Genomic DNA, 25,669 nt, shown 5'->3' on the forward strand with positions numbered 1-25,669 from the left:
GAAGCAGTCCTTCAGGCGGCTTTCCCCTGTGTTTTCATTACTGAAGAACGCCCCGCTTTCATTGCAACTACGACTTCTCACCGGACAGCAATGAAATAGCGGTTAGCGTTTTCAGTCATTTGTAAGCACAGGTTCAGAATCTTGAGAATCCTTCTCTCGATTCGTCTGTGAAGACATAGGTTGCATTCAATATACCTTACTTGTCTTCAACGGTACATAGCGATAAGATCTTCAAGAGATGGCAGTCTCTTGGCCAAGGCAAAGCAGTGCTGCCTATTTTCAGTGTTCAATCGGAGGAGGTCGTTTCTGGAGTAAGTGAAGGGAAATGACTATTCCTCCAACTCGACCTCTGTGAATTTCCTTATGGTTCTATCTTTCCGTCTGAAGTATGAGATAAGCTAGAAGTCCTAACTATTGTAGAATATGCAAATATGTTGTTGACGGCCTCTAGGCTCAGAGATTCGGTTCTGTCAAACAACAAAGCTTCACGATCTTTGAGGTCTGTGGAGATCTTGAAATTCTCTGGATCAAAGGTTCCAGCATGGAACTTAGACGTAGTCTGAGTTTCTGATGCCAAAAGCATTTCGAACCTATCCTTTCTGCGAACTTAATACACGTGACCAGAAAGGCTAATATTCTAACCGCTCTAGCCACGGGCAAAGAGGGTTAGTGAGGTTTTAGCCATCTTCAGAGGTTTTGGCTTTAAAGGACTAATGCGGTCTGTCCTCTAAGCCTTCCGTTCTTGATAAGAACGAAAACCTGTCTAACCCTTGACCCGAAGGCTTGGAGACCAAGGGTATGGCACAAATTATTGGGCAAGGGCATTAGAGTCCTGTGCCCTGTAGGGTCTCTCAAGTTTTATCTTGATAAAACTATAGAAAGTCAGGTCAACGGACAATCTGCGGTGTTCCGTAAAAAGACCAGACTGGTTCAATGTCCAAGAACACCCTGGCATTATAGCCAAGGAGTTCTTTTAAGTGGTCTCATTCATTATGTTGGCATAAAGATTTGAGATTTTTTTCTTAATATGAATGCTCAAGAAGTGAGGGCGCGGGCCTCGGAAGCATTTCAACAGAACATGACACTCAGTAACATCCTGAGTGCCACGCTTTAGCGAAGCAACTCTGTGTTCGCTTCACACTCCCGACAATCTGCGGTGTTCCGTAAAAGACCAGACTGGTTCATGTCCAAGAAAACCCTGGCATTATAGCCAAGGAGTTCTTTTAAGAGGTCTCATTCATTATGTTTGCATAAAGATTTGAGATTTTTTAATTAATATGAATGCTCAAGAGGTGAGGGCGCGGCCTCGGAAGCATTTCAACAGAGCATGACACTCAGTAACATCCTGAGTGCCACGCTTTAGCGAAGCAACTCTGTCTTCGCTTCACACTCCCGACGGGATGTGAAGACGACATTTGAGATCTGTAAGTCGCTAGGACCATACATTTCCGTAGATATATTATTGGGGGCAGGAAGCAACACGAATCCTATCCTATAGAAAAGGGATAGGTGTGCTTTTAACTTGAAGGGTGTCGCTTGAGGCGCGTTCCTTTTCTTTAGCCTAGAAGTTATGGAAACTAACTTTGATAGGTTAGGTCAGGTGGTGGTTTTAGCTTCGGTGCCCTCAGAAGTATGGTCATATGGTCTAGTCACATTGTGGTCACGCCCCCGTTGACAGATCATCTAGAGCGCACCAGCATTACAGGTCTCTACCTCGCTGGCAACTCTAGTAACGCAGAAGCAGACTTTGGTGACAGTAATCACGAAGTCGGCTATGCTAACAGGTGAGGAACCAAGATGTATATCATCTACTTAATTTAGTTTCCCAAAAAATCCTATTCTGTCTCTTCCCACCATCCGAAGGTGGGATTCAGTTATATATATATCTGTCGGGTAAGTTTCATGAACAAAATGTTATTGTTATAATACAATTAAGTTTGTTCATACTTACCTGGCAGATATATATAAATTAAAGTGCCCACCACTCCCCTCAGGAGACAGTGGCACTGATAAAATATGAATAGAAAATGGGAATAGTTCCTGATATCCGCCTCCCACGGCGGGAATGGGTACTACCACCTGGACCGCCACTGCGTGTGCCGCGAATTTTTAATTCTGTCGGACTTCAGAAAATACAGCTATATATATATCTGCCAGGTAAGTATGAACAAACTTAATTGTATTATAACAATAACATTTTTCGTCCTCCGAGGCGCCCTCCCCGCGCAAGGGGTGGAGCGCTCGGAGTGACTCGCGTCCGTTGAAAAGGACTTTTCCTAGGGAGGACGCTTTACGTCCCCTCTCTCCGCTCTCGTTGCGGTCTTCGCCTGCGTCGTATGACGCGTTTCCTCCTCAGAAGAGAGGTAGGACGTCGTCCGAGGACGACGCTGAGAACGCGCTTCTCTCTCGCGCCTCGGAGAGGCAGGTTGCTGTACCTTTGAGAAGGAAGGAGGCGTCCCCCCGCCCCTCGTCTTCTCGCAGGCGCAGCCCTTCACCTCCTCTCGGTTCTTCACCTACGAAGAGTATTCTTGCGTCGCTTCAAGACCAATTGTCGGCCTTAATGGCTCGGAAGACTCGCCCAGCAGCAGTTGAGCCTAAACGTAGGAAGGACGCTAGACTGCCTGTCAAGAGGACGAGGCAGTCTCCTTCTCCGTCTCCTCGTTCGTCTCTGTCTCCGCCCGCACGTCAGGGACGCCTTTGAGGACGCTCGACAGGACGCCTTGGAGGACGCTTTTGAAGACGCTCGGCAGGACGCTTTGGAAGACTACGTCGGGATGTTTTTTCTTGACGCTTGCGCTGTGGAGAAGGCTTTCGAGAGCGCTCAGAAGGACGCTTGAAAGCGAAAGCTGGACGCTTGAGCGTGAAACGTAAGGACGTTTTCTCCTCGAGAGAGACTAAGAGTAACCTCTCTTGACGCGCAGCGCGGTCAGGACGCTCTTCGTGGTTCAAGCTCTAAAGATCGACAGAAGGTCGGTTCGCTTTGAAGAGGCTGATTTTAGTCTTCCTCGAAAGCCTTTGTTGAAGGCTAGACCCGTTGGGCGCACGCTCTGCAGAGGTTCAATCTCCTTTGCCTCTTCGGGAGGAAGGAGAGCTTAGTAGTCCGGCGGACTCAGTGGAGGAAGAACAGCCGTCAGTTTCGTCGGTTTCCGACTACAAGGTGTGCTGGTTCGTCTTTTACGTTCTTTGTTTGGTGAGAAGTTCCAGCCTGCAGCTCCTAAGTCTCCTCCCTCTCAGTTTTCGTCTTCGAAGTCGGGCAAGGTTTCGGAAGTGGTGGAGATGAAGACTTCCTTGTCCACTAAGAGAGCATTCAAGAAATTGCAGGATTGGATGGAACGTCGGAAGGATCAGGGCAAGTCGACTTTCGCCCTTCCTCCTTCAAGACTCAGTGGGAAAGGCGGCATTTGGTATGAGACAAAGCTGAAGTAGGAGTTAAGATCCCGTCTTCTATCCAAGGGGACTTTGCTAGTCTGGTAGACGCCCAGAAGAGATCCCTTTTACGTCCCGCTAAGATTTCATGGACACCAACGGAGATCGACCATCACATGAAAGGTCTGTTAAAGACTCTGGAAGTCTTTAACTTCCTAGACTGGTGCCTAGGAGTCCTGGATCTTCAATCTAGGAGTCCTGATTCTTTGAGTCTGGGGGGAGCTGTCCAATGTGTTGTCATGCATGGTACAAGGCCGCCGTCAGGGATGGTTCGGAAGAGTTAGTGTCTCATTTCGGCACTGCTTTCCTCAAGAAGAGAGCGCTTTTCTGCAATTTTACAGCGAGGTCTGTTTCTGCATCGCAGAAAGCAGAGCTTCTCTTTGCACCTCTTTCGAGCCATCTCTTCCCCCAGGCTATGGTAAGGGACCTGGCAGTGAGCCTACAAGAGAAGGCTACCCAGGATCTCTTGGCCCAGTCTTCAAGACGTCCCGCAGTCCCTACCACGTCGTCGTCTGGACGACCTCCTAGGAAGGTTAAACCCTTTCGTAGTGCGCCTCCCTCGAGAGCTGCTCCTCGAGGGAGAGGACTTGCAAGAGGAAGAGGTTCCTTCAAACCTAAATCCTCTAAGTGAGAAGAAAGTCCTTCAGATGCCTGTCGGAGCAGGCTAAAGTTCTTTGCAGGTGCGTGGAGAGAGAGAGATACAGATGCGTGGTCCCTCAAGATAGTGGAACAGGGGTACAAGATCCCCTTTGTGGACCCTCCTCCTCTTTCTACGACTCCCAGAGATCTTTTCCCGTCGTATCAAGGGGAGAAACATCAGGTTCTCTTAGATCTTTTAGATCAAATGATCATGAAAAGAGCGGTGGAGCAGGTCTTAGACCTGGGGTCACCAGGATACTACAACAGACTTTTCCTGGTACCAAAGCAGTCGTCGGGGTGGCGCTCCAGTCTTGGACGTAAGCAGCCTGAATCTTTTCGTAGAAAAGAAAAAATTCAAGATGGAAACACCTCAGTCGGTTCTAGGAGCCTTAAGACCGGGCGACTGGATGGTGTCTTGGACCTACAGGACGCATACTTTCACGTGCCTATCCACCCTCTTTCAAGAAAGTTTCTGAGGTTTATGCTAAGGGACAAAGTTTGGCAATTCCGAGCCCTTTGTTTCGGTTTAAGCACGGCTCCGATGGTATTTACCATGCTCATGAAAAACGTAGCGAGATGGTTACATTCTGCAGGAATAAGAGTGTCCCTAGTATCTCGACGATTGGCTGATCAGAGCATCGTCAGAAGAAAGGTGTCTGAAGGACTTCACTTCACTTTGGCCTTGGCAAAGTCCCTGGGACTTCTGGTCAACCTCGAAAAGTCGCATCTGACCCCAACACAGTCCATCGTGTATCTGGGGATTCAGATGGATTCAGTTGGCTTTTCGAGCGTTTCCGTCCCAGGAACGACAGCTGCAAGGCTTAGAGAGAGTTTCGGCCTTCCTGGGGAAGGAAGCTTGCTCGGCGAGGGAATGGATGAGTCTGCTGGGAACCATTTCCTCGCTGGAAAAGTTTGTTTCCTGGGAAAAAGACTACACCTCAGACCTCTCCAGTTTTTCTTAGCAGACGAATGGAGAGTCAGAGAGGATCTGAATGCGACCCTTTTCATCACCAAATCGGTGAAGAACCATCCAAGATGGTGGCTAGATCCTCGGAAGTTTCGAGAGGGCTGTCCCTAAAGCTTCTGAGCCCAGACCTAGTGTTGTTTTCCGACGCCTCGGTGTCGGGATGGGGAGCAACACTGGGAGGGGAGGAAGTGTCAGGCACCTGGAGGGGGAACAGGTGTCCTGGCACATCAATGTAAAGGAACTAGCGGCGGTTTTTTCTGGCGCTACAGTTCTTCCAAACAAAAGGTTGCAGAGAAAGTAGTCCAAGTCAACTCGGACAACACACCAGCCCTTGCGTACCTAAAGAAGCAGGGAGGTCACACTCCCGTCCTCTTTTTTATTTAGCGAGGGAGATTCTGCTGTGGGCAGATGCGGAGACGGATAAGGATCCTGACGAGATTTATCGCAGGAGTCCAGAACGTCAGAGCAGACCTTCTCAGCCGACAAGATCAGATCCTGCCGACGGAATGGACGTTGCACCAGGACGTCTGTCGAGAGCTCTGGAGACTGTGGGGGAAGTTGTCCAATTAGTCGACCTATTTGCGACGTCGAGAACAAAGAGGTTGCCTCTTTATTGCTCCCCTGTGCTGGATCCGGGAGCAGTCGCGATAGACGCTCTGCTCTGGGACTGGACGAACCTAGACTTGTATGCCTTCCCGCCATTCAAGATCATGGGGGAAGTAGTAAGGAAGTTCGCGGCATCGGAGGGGACGAGGTTGACCCTGATCGCCCCGATGTGGCCCGCGAAGGAATGGTTCACAGAGGTAATGTCATTCATCATAGACTTTCCGAGGACGTTGCCCTGGAGGAAAGATCTACTCAGACAGCCCCACTTCGAACAAGATATCACCGAAACCTCTCCGCTCTGGGTCTGACTGCGTTCAGACTATCGAAAGCTGGCCAGAGCGAGAGGTTTTTCTAAAGCAGCTGCAAAAGGCGATCGCCAATGCTAGGAGAACGTCCTCGAGAGCTGTTTACCAGTCGAAGTGGGCTTCCTTCAGGGCATGGTGTAGAAAGGAGGGAATTTCCTCTTCCACTACCTCTGTGAGCCAGATAGCCGATTTCCTGCTATTTAAGGAATGTACAGAAGCTGGCTGTCCCGACCATCAAGGGATATAAGAGTATGCTGTCGGCAGTCTTCCGTCACAGAGGACTAGACCTGTCTGATAAACAGGGATCTTCACGATCTCCTAGAATCATTTGAGACATCCAAGATACCTCAGGCGAGGCCTCCTTCTTGGAACTTGGATTTAGTCCTTAGACTGTTAATGTCGAGTCCTTTCGAACCTCTACATGAAGCGTCTCTTAGGAACTTGACGAAGAAGGCTCTTTTCCTAACTGCTCTGGCGACGGCGAAGAGAGTTAGCGAAATTCAGGCCATTTGTAAGAGAGTGGGCTTCAAAGGGGACAATGCTGCCTGCTCTTTGAGTCCCCACTTTCTTAGCAAAGAATGAAACCCGTCGAACCCCTTGGCCAAGGAGCTTTGGAATCAAGGGTATGACAAGCCTTGTGGGCCAAGAACCTGAGAGAGTCCTGTGCCCTGTCAGGGCTCTAAAGTTTTATGTCCACAAGACTAAAGAAGTACGAGGTCCCTCAGATAATCTCTGGTGTCCGGTTAAACGACCCGATATACATTATCCAAGAACGCATTGGCGTTCTTTCTGAGGGACGTCATTAAAGAGGCTCATTCGTCTTCCACACAGATCGATTTGAGCCTCGTTGCGAGTGAAAGCTCACGAGGTCAGAGCTGTCGCAACCTCGCTTGCCTTCCAAAGGAACATGTCGATCAAGGACATCCTTGACGGACCCACCTTTTGGAGAGAGCAATTCAGTATTCGCCTCACACTACTTGAGAGATGTTGAGAACGATATACGAGGACTTGTTGTTTCTCTTGGGCCATACTTTTCCTGCAGACACAGTCTTGGGGGCTGAAGGTAGCTCTCTCCCTATCCCTTAGTTAGGTTTAGGTTAGTTTTTAGTTGTTGTGGTTTTTGGTTGTGGTGAGGTTTTGGTGAAGACCTCCCATCTCTAGCCTAGTGTTCAGGGGGTCTTGGATAGTTGGTCAGGTGGTGGTCAGTTGCTTCGTTGCCCTCATTTGTATGGCTCTATGCTCTTGTCACATTGAGTCACGTCCCCGTTGACAGAGCATCCAGAGCGCACCAGCACTACAGGTCTCCACCTGGCTGGCAACTCTGATTAAGCACAAGCAGGCTGAAGTGACAGTAATCACAGAGTCTACTTTGCTAACAGGTGAGGAACCAAGGTGTATATCATCTACTTAATTTAAGTTTCCTACAAATCCTATTCTGTCTCTTCCCCCATCCGAAGGTGGGATTCAGCTATATATATCTGCCAAGTAAGTTCATGAACAAAATGTTATTGTTATAATACAATTAAGTTTGTTCATACTTACCTGGCAGATATATATAATTAAGTGCCCACCCACCTCCCCTCAGGAGACATGGGGCACTGATAAAATATGAATAGAAAAATGGGAATGGTTCCTGATATCCGCCTCCCAGCGGCGGGAATGGGTACTACACACCAGGCCGCCCACTGCGTGTGCCGCGAGTTTTGAAATTCTGTCGGACTTCGGAGAATACAGCTATATATATATCTGCCAGGTAAGTATGAACAAACTTAATTGTATTATAACAATATCATTTTTCCTAACGATACAAACCTGAGGTCCTTTACACATAGTCCCACCTCATGCCACCCCTCACTCTGCGTTTCCTGAGCCTAAAGCAAAGTGACTCCTCTCCTCGCAGTCGAGCTGACCGCCAGCTGCCGGACAAGTAGTTAACTACCGAACCCCCTTGTTCGAAGCTTACGACCGGTTCAGCTGCCGCTAAGTACCTTCCTTTTGTTAAAGGACCTCAGGTTTGCATAGTTAGGAAAAATGCAATTTTCGACAAATTGTTATTTTGCGACAACTTAACAGCAATCTCGTATCAGAAGAATTCCAGAGGAACAAGATCAACAGAATAAATTTAGTAGCCCAATGAATCCTGAGATGGTGCAATGACCAAAGAGTGTCTTCTCCTTCCGCCAGTTTGTATTGGAAGCCTCGATGTACTGGCCGACTCATTAAGTCGCCCATGCCAGGTACTAGGGAGGAGAATGGACCTTGACGCAAGATGTAGTATGGCAGGTACTCCGGAAGTGGCCAGCGACGGTAGATCTGTTTGCGACAAGACTAAACCATCATCTTCCGATATATTTCTCGCTAGTAGTGGATCCGATGTCGATAGGAACCGATGCAATGCTACAGAGCTGGGACCACATGCAGGTATATGCCTTCCCACCTTTCGGCCTCATCCATTGGGTAATCAGAAACTGAGGGAAATGGTCAAGGTGAGTTTGACACTGATAGCTCCCTTCTGGACACAACACCCATGGTTTCTAGAACTTCTGGAACTCATCACAGGATGCTTTACCAATGTTCCTTCCTATTCGGAAAGATCTGCTCAAACAACCACACTTCCACCACTACCATCAGAACCCTCGCATGCTAAACCTAGCTGCATGGAGCGAGACAAGCCGGACTATCTAAAGAGGTGGCTAGACAGCTTTCTTTCAACTTAAGGAAGTCAATGCGGAAACTATACCAAGTCAGATGGACAGTATACAGGGGATGGTGTCAGAAAGAGGGTCATTCTATATCTAGACCTTCAATTCCTAAAATAGCAGATTTCCTTTTATTCCTCAGAAAAGTCCAAAGACTTTCGCACTCAGCGATAGCAGGCTACCGCTCAATGCTCAGTAATACTTTTAGATTTCACCTCCCAGAGATCTCGATGAGCAGGTGTATACATGATTTAATACGATCCTTTAAGGTCAAACGACCAGTATTACCAAATCGGGATTTGTCGGCAGTGCTTCGAATCAATCGAGAATCTGACGTTAAGACAGTTAACTAAGAAGGCCTCTTCCTCACGGCATTAGCAACAGCGAAGAGGGTGAGTGAGCTACAAGAAGTCTCTAGGCTCATCTCGTACAAAGGAGATGATATTTACTTGTCCTTTCTACCGGAATTCGTGGCGAAGACAGAGTCAAAGGCTAACACACTCCCAAGGTCATTCAGGGTCCTGGCCTTGAGAGAGTTCATCGACGGAGATCCGGAAGAGATGCGGTTATGCACAGTGCGAGCTCTAAGAGTATTTCTGTCCCAGGTAGAGAGACTTTGTCCTTGCCCGCAGACACTTTTCATATCCTCAGAATCCCTCGCGGCCGATCTCGAAGAATGCGATTATATTACGAGTGCTATTTTTATTACTCCCTTCAATATGTTTGCATTGCGTACCTATGGTTTCTTTATTCTCTATTCTTCATCTTCTGGTTCTCTTTGTAGCTACGGATAATGTTTGGAAGGTTATTTGTTATATGGGCTAACCTTCAATTATCACGTGCGATGAGTTTCTTTTTTCATAGGAACATTGTAGATTATTTATTTAGTTTTAGCCATGTCCCTTAGGAGGTCTTTCTTACATGGCATGACTTGATTGATTTGCTTATAATTAGAATAAAGTTTAAGTTCACAATATAACTCTACACTACACTGGAACAGAGGGAGAAGGGATACAGCCTCCCCGTATAAGGCCTTGTTCTCAACTGATTTTCTCTAGGAGCTCAAATGAAGTTTGAACCTAACTGATTCAATTAGCTCCTTAACTACTCTCTAAGACACATCCTACTTCTTCTTGAGTGGCTTTCCTTACTTCCGGTGCCACCTCTAGATTAGTCTGATTGGTTTCGTCTCTTGACAGTAACCACTCACTGAAGGAGTTAAAGTTCAGAGTTTCTGGTGAGGTTTGCATTTTACTGTTTTGGAAATTGAGTGCCAATGTTTGGTCTCGTTTTCGAAACTGCTTTCCTTGCAGTCTGATACTGCAACACATCTACTCCCTTTTCTACCTTAACTTCTGGTAAATTCTTTATCACTACCCTCACTATATATTTTTCTACTAATGGTTTTTCCTTAACTAATTGTCCCTACCTATTCTCTGGACAGACTCTTGTTGTTTCCTAACAATTAGCTTCTTCCTAAGCGAGGTAATCTCGCAGGCTCATCCGGGCTTGCATTCAGTAAATTCAAACCCAGTACTACCGTGAGCACACAGTATTCGGGGATGGCCACATCAACTTCCTTTCCAAGGAACTACTCAGTGTCATCCATTCTAGAGGCGGCCTCTTGGAAGTACGTCTCAGTCTTTACTTCTTTCTATTTAAAAGATGTTTAGTTTGCTTCATCGGAAGGCTACACTTAAAGCCCGTTCGTAGCAGCAAATTCTATTATCTAGGTTAGGCTGGTGAAGCTATAGGTTTGGCTGGTGAAGGTATAATACAATTAGGTATAAGGTATTTACACTTTGGGTTTCCAGATGCCTGGACAAAAGGGATACTAGAATAGGTTGAACGTAGTCAGGTACGTTAGTAGTCATAGTCTTCCTATGAGAGTCCGAGGGGGTGCTCTCGTAGGCTAGGCCATCGCGTCGGCGTGGAGATTACATCGTAATCTGGTCGTAAGCGCTCGGCAAGCCAGAATATTACCGAAAGGGACTTCGGCTCTGCACGTTGCTTCCTGCACCCCCATACATGAGAGGCTATGAATAGCCACATGGGAGCCTCATCATATTCCTTCACATCCCAGAGCTTCAGATGATCCATCTGGGAAGAAGTAGACATTGACAGTACTGACCCGATAGATGATCGAAGTACTCTCCAATACATCTCTACACCGAAAGGAATAACAGATAAAGTGAGTGTAAGTTGCATAATGGTATTAGATAGATTAGTGAATGAGTTACCACCTCTACTGTAGTAAGAGGCGAGCAAGATGATTGATCCCTCCTCCTCTAAGTGTTGTTATTCGGGCTAATTCAGGTGTTCAGTTGGTGTATTGCAATATGAAGTTTTCATAATGAAACTAATATTGTAATACTCACTGAACACCTGAATGACTCCACCTCCTTTCCCCCACATCAGTCTGAAACCAGATAAGCATTGAGGAAGGTAAGAGTAACAACACACACCTGCGTCAGCCTTGCCAACCGTCAGTGATGGTAACTCAAAGGAAGTTTTTACACGCAGCGTTGGCAACGCTGGCTGTTAAAAACAAAATTCCCACTGGTGGGAGGGGTAATTGAGAGCTGTTCGGGCTAATTGGGATTAGGGCTAATTCAGGTGTTCAGGTGAATATTACAATATTAGTTTTATTATGAAAACTTCATTTCATACATTCAAACTTCCCTGTCAGTATATACTTAGCTATAGACTCCGTCGTCCCCGACAGAAATTCGAATTTCGCGGCACACGCTGCAGGTAGGTCAGGTGATCTACCGCCCCGCCGCTGGGTGGCAGGAATAGGAACCATTACCGTTCTAGAACCAGATTTTCTCTGTCGCCCGTATTGAAAACATATTGCTTGCCGGTTATCTCTGACTTGATTTTCGTTTTTCATCGCCATCGATCTTCTGGGCTGCTTTTGCAGGAAGTACTGGGTCTTTGGTTAGGCATATGCTTTTATTAGCTTTTTAATGAATTTCGCTTCGAAATTTAGAAGAATATATTACGTGAAACTACCAAAATTTCCGGTAGACACTCACATAGTTTGCAAGAAAGGGAATTATTAATATTTATTCATTAATACGTGTAATAAGTGTTACAACTTTATTGAGGAGATGTAAAACTCTAATTTCCTACTTTAGGAAGTCAGAAAGGCATATGAATAGATACGCTTCCTTTAGAAGCTTTTAATAGCTTTTGTGCTAATGAGCAGTTAGAGTGTTAGCAGTACTAGTAGTTGTTGCATCCTCATTACCTTCTTACTCCACAGAAACTACAAATTCATATTTGCAAATTTGAAGATAAATGGATGTAGCTCAAAATGCGAGCTCTTAAAAGGTAAGAAGTGAATATAGTGTTCTCCATTGCAGTGGAGGGTGCGTCTGATCGCCTCTGTCTCGCTCCCAGGTCTAGACCTCTTCCAAACTCACAAGCCCAGAGGAGAAGGAATGTTGAAAGCCGCACGGAGGTTTCAGAGAATCCCCACCGGTCAGGCGTCCCCTCGGCAGATTCTGTAGAACGTCCCAGACTGCCAAGTTCGCCATTGGAAAGGCGTCCTAAATTAGTGGAGGGTGCGTCCGATCGGCCCTGTCTCGCTCTCAGGCCTAGACCTCTTCCAAGCTCACAAGCCCAGAGGAGAAGGAATGTCGAAAGCCTTACGGAGGTTTCAGAGAATCCCCACCGGTCGGGCGTCCCCTCGGCAGGTTCTGTAGTAGCGTCCCAGACTGCCAAGGATAGCCGTTGGAAAGGCATCCTAAAACCGTGTTTTTCGTCATCCGATTCTTCTTCGAAAAAAGGGTGGAGTTCTAACGAGCTATCGAGACCTTCTAAAAGATCGTGGAAATCGCCAGCTTTGGATTCTAGCCTGGATAGTTTTCCGGAGGACTATCCACCTGAGAAGAAGAGATTTATTCATCAAATCCTCCTTCCCCTAGATCGGATACGGAGAAAGAAGACGCCGCTACGAAGATCCTAAGAGAAATGCAACAACAGATAACTTCGTTAGTGGGAGTTTTGAAGAAGGATCCTCCCAGGAGAAAGGATCACTTCCTTCCCGTTAAGAAATCCCGTCCGATAGAAGTCTTTGACAGCTCGGACGAGGCGCCTGCCAGGAGTTTGGCGCCAGCCAGGCGCAAAACGCCGACAAGGCGAGAGGATCCTATTAGTAAATACAGAAAAGCGCCTGAGCCTCCTACCAGGCGCCTGGCCTGAGGCTCCTGCCAGGCACCTGAGGCGCATTCCGGGCGCCTGGCGCGCCTTCCAACCAGACGCCAGGAGCCAGCCAGGCGTCGGGCGCCATGAACCAGGATCTCCTTCTTACTTGGACATGGAGTTAGAAGTGGACCAGGAGGCTCCTCTTTGGGACTTTTCGCAGGATCAGTTTTTTCCTGACAGGGTCTCTAGATGTCGCACAGGCGGCCGTAGCCCTTGTCAGGATGGCTGGTTCTGTGAGAGGTTTTAAGCATTAAAGACTTTCTCCTGATAGGGACGTTAGTTGTCGCATAGGCGGCCGTCGTCCTTATCAGGATAGTCTTAATGCAAGTAAAGGCAAAGAGCAAGATCGGCCTTCTCCTGGCGGGGACTCAAGATGTCGCACAGGCGGCCATAGCCCTTGTCAGGTTTGAGTATTATCTACAGAAGAAGAAATGGTTTAAACGTTTGCCTACAGAGTCTTTGGGATGCGATGAGGGCTCGAAATGCTTCCCAGAAGGTATTCAGAGGGATACAATAAAGAGCTAGAAATCAGGAGTCCTCCCAATTTCAGCTCGGAGTCTCCTTCGACTTCCAAGCTTCTTCCCTTCCTTCGGACAAGGATAGGGAAGATTCTGCAATGAGGAACTTCATCAACAGGTAAGAAGAGATCTCGTTAGCAACAGAAGGATTCAAGAAGGATCCTCCTCGGAGGAAGACTCTTATCTCTCGTACTGTTAGATATCCTATCGTCTAATGGATGTAGCAGACTACAATCACCTCCCCTTGCCGAGAGGCCAAAAGCTCAAAGTGGAAGAATTTCTTCCACCCTTCTCCAGTCTCCTGATAAACTATTGTGGAGGTTCAGGACTTTCGGACAATGTAGCGCCAACCAGGCGCCAAATGCCAAAACAGGCGTAAAAAACGCCAGAGGCAGACAGTTCCAAGGAACACTGTCATTGTCTGATGAGGAGAGAGCGGGCCTCCAACCTAGCGCAGATGCGCTAGAGTTGAACAAATCGGACAGATAAGAGTGTCCGATGTGGACATCGCCAGACATCCTCGAGACTCTACCAAGCTCGAAGCTCCAGCAAGTGGGGAGGAGCCAGACAGGTGCCAGGCGCCAAAAAGTGCCAGTCTGGAGCCAGGCGCGAAGCTCCTTCCAGGCGCGAGGCGCCAGCCAGGAGTCAGACGAAAAGCGCCTTCCAGGCGCTAGGCGCCAGCCAGGCTCTAGGCTTCATCCAGAAGAGATCCATTTCAAAGAAAGCCCTGGTCGTCTTTGAAACAAGTGTGATTGCTAAAGCACTTCATGAGTAACTTGATGATTCCTTCAAACAGCTGAGAATTAAAAGCGCATGAAGTGCGAGCTTTTATGAATTCTTGTTCTTTCCATAACAATGTGTCATGAGGACATATTAGCTGTCACTTACGGGAGATGCAACTCTGTGTTGACTTCCCATTACACGATGGAGGTCAAGTTGACCTACAAGAGATCCTTCTCTCTTGGTTATACGTGTCTACGGATACGTTGCTGGGATACGGAGCCGACACTGATCCTTAACTAGTGAGTTAATTTTTATTTTAAAAATAGTGTTTTTTCTTTGGGTTGTTTGAAAGGAGTTTGGGGATAACTCTTTTCAAATTAAGCACAAACCCTCGTGTTAGGATCAGGTGATCGGGATCGGTGTTGTGCTCCTTAATTATGCCACTAGGCATAGGTGTATTGTCATGTAAGTGGATAAGACCCAATTGACAGATCTACAAGAACTCTTAGCCATAGGTCACATCCTCGCTGAGGCTCTTGAGACGAACCAGACTCCTAGCAATAGCTAGGAAGTCAACCCTTCGTCTAAACACATAGGAACCAAGGTTTTTTTTATTTATTACCTACAGCGTATGTTGTTTACCTGTCTAATCAGTAATTAGCTGTCTCTTACCCTCCGCCAAAGGTTGCCAATCAGCTAAGTATATATCTGACAGGGAAGTTGAATTATGAAAATGATATTGTTATTGTACAATAAAGTTTCATACATACTTACCTGGCAGATATATACTTAGCTATAGACTCCGTCGTCCCCGACAGAAATTCGAATTTCGCGGCACACGCTGCAGGTAGGTCAGGTGATCTACTGCCCCGCCGCTGGGTGGCAGGAATAGGAACCATTACCGTTCTAGAACCAGATTTTCTCTTCCACCTGTCTCCTGAGGGGAGGCTGGGTGGGCCATTTAATCGTATATATCTGCCAGGTAAGTATGTATGAAACTTTATTGTACAATAACAATATCATTTTTGTGAGCAAAGGTGAAGCAGCACAAAAACACTGTGCTTTACAAGATGAGGAAGTTCAAAAGTTTCTCTAGTTCAGTAATGACCTGAAATTTCATGCCCTTTTACATTTCAATATTGTAATTTTGATGGTTGTAACAACAAAAATATTGACAAGTCATAATTGGACCTCTCTTTTTACTCTTCAGGCATTTGTGTTCTTTTTCACTAACATGTATAAAATTACACTGTGCCATTGTAGATTTATATTATAACAAATTAAAATTCAAATGACACGCCAAGCATACATATTTAAAAACAAATTAATATATATGTGCAAAATATTTTGTATATGTAAGCTGTTCAATACTGTACAAGTGTGAGCTGGAAGAACAGCTAATATAAAAATTTGTCAGTGTTCACTCATAAAGTTTCTGTAAATAAACAAAAAATGTTCTAATGACATTCACTATAATTTTGTGAAGTTGGTGACTTTATACATAATTTTGGTAAGTTTTTACATTTAGTGACTAAAATTAAACTTTTGGCAGTGATAGTATGCCACTATAGGTGACAAATAAAGCAAATAGGTCTGTTGTGTATTGTTAAAGAAAACTATCATTATTGTGTAAGTTTAATGGGTAAGCATTTTGTTTTATGTAAAAATTAATCTAAAACTCCATATCATTAAATAATATATATAATTTAATACAGTCATTATTACTCCATATCAGTATTTCTAGTACTGCATGCTTAATGCACGTTAAATGCTTGTGTAAATTATCAGATAATTGTTTGTATCATTACATATTGGATTCTTTTCTTTTAACCCTTACTGGACGGGTAACTATATCGAGAGGAGCTCCTTAGGCCAGGTAAACTGTGAGGTCGGCCAATTTACAAAACAAAGTTGAAAATTACTATTTACAGCCCCTTGTGGGGCCTCTTTTACAAGACATTTGTAAATTGTACCAACTTAAGTTTTTTCTAATAAATTATTTTTTGTAAAATTATAATTACTGCTTACACAATATCAAAACACATAAGAAATAAAAGCAGTAACAAATTCTTTGCATATTTGTTGAATAATAAGTAAATTTACTGAGAATAAAGATTCAGTAACTTTTTTACTTTTGTATGTTTTTTCTAATATTTCTTTGCAATTTTCTTTGTAAAATTACTTTTACAACTGATGTATCGTAAAAGACAAGAACAAAAAACAACAGCAACTCCTTGGTATATTTACAAGCAAATTTACTATAGACGCAGAACATTCCCCATTCAAGTCGCAAGCATTACTGAAGTCCTGAGGCGCCCACACTAGTGATCTTAGTAAGCATAAAATTTGCCGTAAGTGAATTTATGGGCTACAAAAGTATTGCACCTCTTTTTCACCCGATTTTTTCCAAATCGATGGGGCATAATATTGTATAACTACAAGATCAATCCATCCACCACCCCAAACCTGTTACTAGACTACTCCCGAGGATCAGTTCGTCCATTAAGGGTTCGGTTCACAGATTCTTACAGTACATACGTAATTATAGATTATCCTATCAATTCATAAGTTGACATCAGTACTTTGATAAGTAAATTGTAACCTAAGGTAATGATTTTATGCTTAGGAAAGTAACCTAATTGTGAAGGGCCTGAAATTCTAGTCAAAAGTTTGTCAATTTACAATCCTAATTTCTCAAGATTAAAAATGGGGTGGTCAGTACTACATATTTTAATTGCGATGTTACAAAAGTTCATAAATTTATTGCGTAATTTTATATTTTCTCATTTTTTTTTGTTTTTGCCCACTACTAAATGATAATTTCAATTGTTCTGTTAAAAGATACAATTTCCATCAACTTTATACAGTACGTAGTGTATTTTGGATTTACTGGTTTCATAAAGGCCCCTTTATTTTACCCTTGTATTAGCCATTTGTAGATTTGCAGAATTGCAGAACATTTATCAGCATAATACAAATTATTTTTTTTGTAGATGTGATAAAGGAACATTATTTAGTCAATGCTGATTTTGAGCAGGTATCAATAGAAAACAATGATTTTAGTTCATATACACATTTTTCCTACATAGGACATTTTGAAGGATTTAAAACATAAAACAGTCATAGAATTTGTAAAGTTGGGACATTTTATTTTCTTTCCAAAACAAGCTAAAATCAGCTGCCTGCATATTCATATAATTATAATAATCATTTATTTATATGCTATAATACAATGTATATAAAACAGTGCTAAGCTGTGATTAAAAAAATGTGTAGCTAATACAACAATCCACCTAGCTGCAAGAGAAGACAAGAAGTGGTCCTATGACAACCACAAGGATCCCCAGCTGAGTGTCATTTTTTTTTCTTTTTCTTGAAATCAACAAAATGTTGGTAAGTGTTAAAAGAACCAGTCTAACAACATGTAAATTAAAATCCTACTAAGCACTTTTGCTCCTGGATAATGACTATGAAACAAATGAATGCTACACATCAGCTGATAGATACTAATGGTGAGCCAAGCATTGTATTAAGTCATCAAGATTTCCTGTTGGACATTTAAAGAGAATAATTGTCGAGATGATGATGAAGCCAAAGAATTGAGATCCCACCATTAAAGGTAAATGGCACCTCTTAATGCAAGGAAGATTTACTTTCAAGGTTAAGAAGAAAGAAAGTTCTACTCAGGTCCATCCATTTTCAATAGTTGAGGTCAGACTTTTTGAATTAATGACAGCATGGAAAGTTTGTTTCTAGCTCTCGCAAACGAGTGCCACAACCTAGACGGGCAAGAAATTGGAAGATCAAAGAACCATTTGATAGTCTCTCTTAGTAATGTGAACCATTTGCAGCAAATGGTGAGACTTGGTGGGGTGAGACGAGAGACTGCTGATCCGACGACTATTCGTGGAAGGACAAGAGTAATGAAAACAAAAAAAGATCATGTGCATTTATTCAATAAAAGAGAGAATGAAATGAAATTATAATTATATAATAACAATAAAAACCTCTGGCCCACAAGACAGATCATGACTGGTTGCTTATTACTCACTCCCGTCCACTACTAGGTATAGAGTCACCACAATCTCGCCTCGGGAGCTAAACAGCAGGTGGGTATGATGGAACAACCAATACATTACATAAATCACTGGTGAATGTTACCTTCCTAAAAAGAATTTTGCAAGATAGCAAGTTGCACTCACTCATTCACTCACTCAAACATTCACTCGACTCCTAAAACAAGCAATGACATTATGTTCATCCGTATCTAAAACTTGCTTTGAGGCACTAAGAAAAGCTGAATTTTGACAACCAGCTAAAGAGAAAAAGGTTAAAAAAATATAATGTTCAAATGATAAAGAAAAAAAAATTATAAAATTTTTAAACGATTCATAAATCTTTCTTGTACATTGTATAAAATAAAACATACTATTTTGGTGAATATCTCAAAACTACTATTAATACCAACAACTAAAAATAGACAAAGCACAGTCTACTAAACACTGCCTAATAATAGCCAATGGTAATTATACAATATTCAAATTAAAATTAAGCTGACATAATTTGTACAAGTCTTGGATCCGATGAACAGTGTCAGCAGCACACCTCTCGCCAGCACCACACGAGCAATATTTTTGTTTGTTTTTCGCTATCTACAACTTCTGGCAGTGTCTGTGAAAGTTGGAAACAAAAATATAGAAGTGGGATAACTTAACATTTAACCATTTTTTTTTTTTTTTAAATAAAGTACGATATAATAAAGGTGAAACTGGTATCACACTAATTTACAAAGGATGACTTCTGATTTTATATGTAAAGAAAGTTTAAATTTGAGTGACAAAACATTTTATCTCACGCACGCATGTTTGAATACAAATTTACAAATCTGTCGTCCAATGAATGCAACAAATTTAATCCAAAAATTAATTGTAAAAACCCAAACAATGGCAGCCCACAATGTGGATTTTTATTCCCTTAATTAAGCCACAACTACTCAACATACCAGCATTGGTCTACCAGAGACATGAGTTGAAGTTCAAGAGAAAAATGTGGGCACTAATGGTGGGCAGCCTCTTTCTCCTTCTTCTTATCCTTTTTCTTCTTAAGAAAGCTGGGGGTGCGAAGACCTTTCTTCTTCTTTTTCTTATCCTTTGAGATGGAGTCATCTGTTAGGGAGGTGTCTTTTGTTGGTGATCCCTGAAATGGTAAATGGTTCTCTCAACATACACTGCAGTATAATAATGGGCCACACTTGCAATAGAATAACACTGACCATATACAATCTTAGGTTTTTTTTTTTTCACCAGCCATTTCAAAAGCATAAGCAACCAAAAAAATATGGAAACACTGAAAATTCCATTAAGTACAAGGCATCCCTTGCACCAAGAAAAAATAAGTTAATGTTATGCAATACTTCAGTAGCTATTGAATTGCTCATAATTCATTGATAACTAAAACTTGTGCCCTTCTGATCCACCACCATTTATTCATCTGTAATACCTTTTGTGGAAATTTACATCTATTGTGCATTTCAGGGCCATGTCTAATAGATTTTTTTCTATAAAATCTTTACAAAGCATCGGATATGGGTTGTATTTTGGAAATAGGTATTTGAAGCCACACCCTAATTGGCAAAAAATGTAGTGCTGTCTAATGTGGATTAAAGCACTTAACAGAGTAAATCAAAGAAATTTAAAGGAAATGGCTAAATTTAGTAAGCACCCGCAGAAAGGTTAGTGGTGACAAACTATGACATCAGACATAATATAATGATCATAGAAATATAAATATATGACCCTCTTGTACAATACCCAACACTTGGTTTGGATATACAGTAATTATATACTATAAATGGATGGTAATCTAAACATTTTTATCTGTAGTATCAAATAAATAAATTGTAAGAGATTTTGTCGAAGTTATATGTTGACACCAAAGATAGAAACAGTCCTGAGTTAAAACATACACAAAAAAAAAAAATACACCACTTGCTAAAAGAAGTGTCATTATCATTGAAAGCAGTGACTGCATTTATGTTCACAGCACCAAGTCATTGAAAAAATTCCAGTATTTAAGGACTAGGCAAATCATTTTTGATAATGACAATATTACCATTTCCATTGGTGATACCCCAGGTAATGAATAAGAATTCGGTATGTACAGGCAGTCCCCGGCTCACGACTTTCCGAGGTTACAACACTTTTCAATTATATTCATCAGAAATTATTTCCTGGTTTATGACGCATGCTCCTTATGTTAACAAGTATTTTCCATAGGGGTAAGAGTGATGTTAAATGTTCATTTATTAATTTCTATAGTCATTTACGTATATTTATTTCTCATTGTTTTCTGTATGTAAAACTGTTTATTCCCTATAAAATGAGCCCATTTCCAATAAGACTTTGCTTTGCTCGTAATTAGTGCGTAATTGATCAGTCTTTTGATTCTATCATATAGTATTATAAAGTTAATAAGTCTTCCTGGCAGTAGTTGTTTAGTTCCATGCTGCTACCTACTTGACCATTTAATTATAATTTAATATAATTACTACATGCACCTCTATTCTCTATTTATAAGTTCTCCATCACTCTCCACTCTCACTAGTTTTTCCCTACACCTAACCAGATGTATCTCTAGTAAATATAAAAACTCAAGTAAGTCAATAGTTCATTAACCCTTAGGAGCTGGGATAATAAATCAATATGCAGCACCCCAGGCTGGCAAAACTTTGAGGCTGGCTAATTAAAAAAAAAAAAAAAAAAAAACATAATCAATGGAAAGAGGAAGATATGCAAATGCATATGGTGTAATAATAAAATTCTAACAAATTTTCCATACCTTCCAAGAGAAGTTGAAAATGACTATTTACAACCCCTTGTGGGACCTCTTTACAAGTCAATCATAAATTTTATGAAGTTATACATGATTTTGCTAATACTACGTAAATAAATTGATTATATTTTGTAAAATTATAATTAAAGCTTACAACACATTCAAAACCAATAAGAAAAATAAAATTAGTAACACATTCTAACACATTCTGAGCATATTTGTTGTTAAATGTTTATGTAAATTTACAGAGAACAAAGATGCAGTAACTTTTTGGGAAATATTTCTTATGTTTTTTCTAAAATTTCTTTGCACTTTTATTTGAAAACTTACATTTATAAACTGACATTACTATTCATAAAAGATAAGAACTAAAACCAACAACCCCTTGGTATATTTATGAGTAAATTTACAAAAGATGTCAATGTAAGACAGAAAGGCAGTACATCCTCCCTTGAAGTCAAGATCAAAACTAAGCCCTGAGCTGCAGAATCTCTCAACTTAGCCAGTCTAAAAGTTGCCATTAGTGAATTGATGGGCTATAGAAGTAATGACAGCTCTTTCCCGCCTGATTCCCCCAAATCGATGGCATGTAATATTGTCACTCACCATGAGTGAGTCCATTGTCCACCCCAAAACCTGTTATTGCTACTCTTGTGAGCATATCCATCCATTAAGGGTTAAGGGGGCCAGCCGGAACCCCTATATATGGGGGTATAGGGCAAAAAATGCAAAGTCATGAAAAAATTCATGGAGCTTCATGTGGCAATTGAGAATACGTATACGAAATATTTCGTCAAAATTCCTCTTACTTTCGTAGTTACAGGGTAATTAGTAAACATAACTCAATAAGCCTAAAACATTCATCCGTACAAGAAAATGCAATATTTCTTCTGTTATCGTTAATTTTAATAATTATTGGCAAAGAAATTGTGAGAAATGGCATCTGTAGAGATTCCGTGGCTCGCAGAGTATCTGGTTCAATCATGAATCAGTTGGACCATAGATTACACGTTCGAGTTTCACCTCGTGACATTCGCTTGCATTTACGTATGTTTATGTATGTTTTGGCAAGAAGTTCATCATGCCAATGAGGAAAAGACAAGGAAAACATCTCGCTAACATACAGACGAAGAAAAATCGCTCAAGTATTATTACAGAATATCGTAATATGCGCGTAGTTAGTGAAGAGAGAGGGGAGGGTCACCTAGTAACGCCCCCTTCTTGCCTGACAGCACACGTCACACTGTGCCCAAGGCTACAATCTTTGAGCAAAGAGATCTTCATTTATGATAAATAGCATAGTTTTGGTTTTTTAATACCCAAAATGGAATATGAAATTCATAATAATCATGATTTATTAAATTGTCTTTGTAAAAAGAGTACACCTTCGAGTTTCACCTCTAACATTCTCTTGCATTTACGTTTGTTTATCTTTGTTTCGGCAAGAATGTCATGCCAAAGAGGAAAATACAAGGAAAACATCTCGCGCTAACATACAGAAGAAAATTCGCTGTAATAAGCCGAGTTAGTGAAGGGGAGAGAGGGGGTTACGTAGGAAGGAGTGCCCCATCTTGCCTCAAGCAGTGCCCCAGGCTACGATATATGAGCAAAGGGATCATCATTTATGATTAAATTATGATAAATAAAATAGTTTTAGTTTATTAACCCTTAAACGCCAACTGGACGTATTTTACGTCGACATACAAAAGTTTTTTTAAAAATGTGCGGAAAAATACTTTTAGGCCTACCAGCTGAAAACTCTTGAATCACGCGCCTTGGGGGATGCTGGTAGTTCACGGATCAAGGTGTTGTTTTGTTTACAATCGTTACGCAAGAGCGAATTTCTTTCTTGCCGCACTAAAAAGTATCTGTGACACATCTCGTTTTTATGTAGAATACAACAAAAAAATACTCATGATTGTAGCTTTTAACAGTTTTGAGATATTTTCATATAAATAACGATAAGTGCCAAAATTTCAACCTTCGGTCAACTTTGACTCTACCGAAATGGTCGAAAAACGCAATTGTAAGCTAAAACTCTTATATTTTAGTAATATTCAATCATTTTCCTTAATTTTGCAACTAATTGGAAGTCTCTAGCACAATATTTCGATTTATGGTGAATTTATGAAAAAACTTTTTCCTTACGTCCGCGCGGTAACTCTTCCGAAAAAAATCATACATGCGATTGTGGTAATGTTTGCACCATTTTAAATTAGCCGTTACATAAAGTTTTATATGTGAAAACATGCGCAATTTCATGCACAATACAACTAAAAACAACCCATGGTTGTAGCTTTTATCAATTTTGAAATATTTTCATATAAAAATGATGTGACAAATTTTTCAACCTTCGGGTTCAACTTTGACTCTACCGAAATGGTCAAAAAAACGCAATTGTAAGCTAAAACGCTTATATTCTAGTAATATTCAAGCATTTACCTTAATTTTGCAACAAATTGGAAGTCTCTAGCACAATATTTCAATTTATGGTGAATTTATGAAAATAATAACATTTTCTTTACGTCCGCGCGGTAACTCTTCCGAAATACATCATACGTGCGATTGTGGTAATGTTGCACCATTTTAAATTAGCCGTTACATAAAGTTTTTATATATGAAATGTGTGCAATTTCATGATAATGCAAACAAAAAATAGTGAAGGTTGTAGCTTTTCTCATTTTTGAAATATTTGCATATAAATCACAATAAATAGAAAAAAAACACGTTCGGACAAATTTGACTGTACCGAATGGTCGAAAAAAAAACGCAATTGTAAGATAAAAACTCTTACAGTCTAGTAATATTCAGTCATTTATCTTCATCGTGAAACAAATTCGAAGTCTCTAGCACAATATTTAAATTTATGGTGAATTTTTAAAAAAAAACTTTCCTTCCCTCCGCGCGCGGATTCTCCGCCACAAATCTCCGAAATGCGTAAGTCCCATTCTCGGAATATTTGCTCCGTTTCATATTAGGCATTTCATAGAGTTTTATATATGAAAATGTGCGCAATTTCATGTAGAATAAAACGAAAAATATTTGAAAGTTGTAGCTTTTCTTATTTCCGAAATAATTGCATATATATATATAAAAAAAATTTGACATTCGGTCAACTTTAACTCGTCAGATATGGTCGAAAACTGCATTTGTAAGTTAATATTCTTACAGTATAGTAATATTCAATCATTTGTCTTCATTTGAAAGAAATTGGAAGTCTCTAGGACAATATTTAGATTTATGGTGAATTTTTGAAAAAAAATATTTGTTTACGCCCGCGCGTTACGAATTCATGCATTCATTATTTTGTGATAATATTTTCTCTGTGTTGCTTTTATCGTTTTACAATGTGTTATATACCAAAATGATCGCAATTTAGTTTCCATTACAACGAAAAAAAGTAACTTGTTACCTTTAACCGTTTTGCGCACAGCGCGATTTAAATACAATTATATATGAAATTTCGTTTTTGCGCTATCATATATCGCATTATTTATATATGATAATGATAATTTTTTCATTTCTGATGTTTGCATACTAAACTTCAGGCAATGACAAAAAAAGGAGCCAAAAATGAACTCTAATCTTGAAAAACTAAGCGCGCTGTGATTTTTTGAAAAAAATATTTTTTCCACTACCGCGCTCACTCTGAAACGTCTCCGGCACACGGGAGACTTTTTTTTTTTTTTTTTTTTTTTGTTTTTTTTTTTTTTTTTTTTTACCGCTTCGGCATTTAAGGGTTACTACACAAAAAGAAATATACATTCATAATAATCATTATTTATTAACTTTGTCTTTATAGAAATACGAAGTAAAACTTTGAACGCCCGTATCTCAAAACTATACTTATTGACCTTCAAAATCTATCTCCTCACTTAGTTTTAAAGCTATAACATTGGAATTTGTTATATAACTCAGAAAGACATTATAGAACAATCAAATAGAGCCCTTTTTTCCAATTTTTGTTTCGTCTTTTTTTTTTTTTTTTTTTTTATAAATTTTTTCTCGTGATTTATAGGGTTTATTTTTTTACCATATTGAAAAATTCATATCTAGCAAATTCATATCTAGCAAAAAAATGACTTTTAGAAAAAAAAAAACTCCATTTGATTGGAGGTCTACATCAGGTCTATATATGGTAGCAATCGCAGGTCTTAATATTAAATATCAAGGAAGGAGATAGAATTTGAAAAATGGTTATTTTCGGGATAAATTACCCTGGCATCACAAAACCAAAGGTCAGAGGCGAAAATCATATACGGTTTGGAGATGTCCCAAGTCACCTTATTAAGTGGTATGAATGTCAAAGTCCTGTCGTTAAAAAACGGCATTAGCCGGCCGGCCCCCTTAAGTACAAATAGCTTCTGTAAGCTCAACCTTGAAAACATTTACCCTGTTAAACAACAGAAAAATCTTCAGTATTTAGTAAAAGTAGTTGAACTTCAACATCTGCATACAGTATTTGAACATAATAAACTAATCATGATACATACCTCTTTACTACTGTGCGAGAGCGTGCTATGATGTGCTTCAGTGTCATCACCATTGGCTACTGTCTCTCCTGTGAAAGGAAATGAAAGAAGGAATTAATGCATGTTAATATTCCTACCAAGTCTCAGGGAAGTATCACAATATTTTTTTTTTTTTTTTTTTTTAACTTCAGGACAGGGTGAAATAAAGAGGGGAAAAAGAACCTAAAATGGCATGAGTCCACATTAATATATTTTCAGTAAGAATTTGCAG

The 25,669-nt window shown here is 41.0% G+C and overlaps 1 protein-coding gene and 1 long non-coding RNA gene across 15 annotated transcripts in view; one reads left to right on the forward strand and one right to left on the reverse strand.

The window, feature by feature from the left end:
• The window catches only part of LOC135220183 (protein hu-li tai shao-like), a 211,276-nt gene that overhangs the window by 178,745 nt on the left and 6,862 nt on the right, over window positions 1–25,669 (forward strand). The window lies entirely within an intron of this gene.
• Window positions 18,729–25,577, reverse strand: LOC135220903 (uncharacterized). Its single transcript, XR_010315820.1, has 3 exons — window positions 25,420–25,577; window positions 19,098–19,291; window positions 18,729–18,766 (listed from the first exon to the last, which is right to left on the reverse strand). It is a non-coding gene; the product is annotated as an uncharacterized LOC135220903 (long non-coding RNA).

Source organism: Macrobrachium nipponense, chromosome 11 (assembly GCF_015104395.2).
Source record: "Macrobrachium nipponense isolate FS-2020 chromosome 11, ASM1510439v2, whole genome shotgun sequence".
NCBI lineage: Eukaryota > Metazoa > Arthropoda > Malacostraca > Decapoda > Palaemonidae > Macrobrachium > Macrobrachium nipponense.